Here is a 1,555-nt window from a genome sequence, read left to right as displayed (position 1 = left end):
GTTCAGTACAGCATTTAGAATGAGAATCATTTTCCTATTATTTTGTTCCGTAAAGTGCAACTGCCTCCAAAATGTGTTTCCAAACAAAAATAATATCTTGAGGTTTGAGCAAATACACATTGTGTGTGGGATAAGCGAGGGCGAATGAGGGAAGGAATATTGGCGATAGTGGATTGGTTACTTGTCAGTACTCAGTCTGAGTTGACTATGGGAGTAATGAGATTGTCAGAAAATAAACATACTTCTTTGTTCACAAATCACAACATACATTCTGTAGCGAAAGATCAGTCATTACAATGTACGTAAAAGCATTAGAAAAATGTTTTAAGTCCAGACGCTGGCGGTGGAGGTGGGGTGGGGGAATGGAGACTTGCTTCAGAGAATGCAATATTTTACTTCATGTCCACGTTATAAACACAATATGGCTGTTCCCAAAGAGATACACAAATATTAGCTACAAGCGCTCATTGTCAAACATTCAAAAACATTAACGGCACCACAAGTGAGAAAGGTTATCGTACCCGCAGCCCATATTTTCTAACAGTGAAGATGGAAAGATGCCGGTGTTGGACTGCGGTGAATAGTGTCAGAAGTTACACGACACCATACTACACTTCAGCAGGTTATTTGAAATCACAGCTTTCGAAATGCTTCCCCTTCCTCATGGTGAAGTCTCTTGAACTTGGCAAAGGAATAGTGCATCGAAAACATGTGGTTTCAAATAAAACTGTTGGAGTGAAACTTGGTGTTGTGTAGCATCTGGCCCTTTTTTTAAATCTCCAACTTACATCTCTAAGCCCAACTTTAAAATTCAAGTGAACACAAGCTTGTTCTTTTTAATGTTGTAAATGTTTCCAAGAAGGTTACACAATTGAAAAATAATTGTTTTTCGTATAATCCACGAATCTCTCAGTCCTTTTCTTCGTCATTCTTCATTGATCAATATTCTCAATATTGTTACGACACTACTTGCAATAGTGTGAGGACTCTGTGCCCTTAGGAGGCGCTCTGACTTGTCTCTCTGGAAAACGAACCTTGTCACATTCGTGACGAATGGTCTCCTCTGACAGGCACTTAATAAACAGCTGGGACTTTTCCATGGTTGGCTTTTTTCCTAGGTTGGTAAAACAATCATGAGTGAGCTCCATTACGCTGACACAGAATCAAAATATTTGCTTTCACATAGTTGATGTTGTTTCCTGGCTCCTGGAACTGAATGGCTGCGTCCTCTGTTACTAGAGTTACGGCTCAGGCAGTGAGACGTCCTCTTATAGATCACAAGGCAGAGAATGCTTCTTTTGTTATTTATTTCTGCTGGACAAGACAGAATTATAATCAGAATCCCCACAGTGTGGAAACAGGCCCTTCAGCCCAACAAGTCCACAGCGACACACCAAAGAATAACCTATGCAGATCCATGCCCTATATTTGCTCATTGTCCAGAACTTACATGTATTCGAAAAGTATGGTAAATTTAGGATAGCCAATTCACTTACCCTGTGCATTTTTGTGTTGTGGGAGGAAGCCAGCGCACATGGACAAAAGGCATGCAGAA

Source organism: Chiloscyllium plagiosum, unplaced genomic scaffold, assembly GCF_037043375.1.
Source record: "Chiloscyllium plagiosum isolate Xiang-an unplaced genomic scaffold, Cpla_swu_hap1 HiC_scaffold_29, whole genome shotgun sequence".
Classification (NCBI taxonomy): Eukaryota; Metazoa; Chordata; class Chondrichthyes; order Orectolobiformes; family Hemiscylliidae; genus Chiloscyllium; species Chiloscyllium plagiosum.
Note: the sequence above shows the minus strand (reverse complement) of the source record.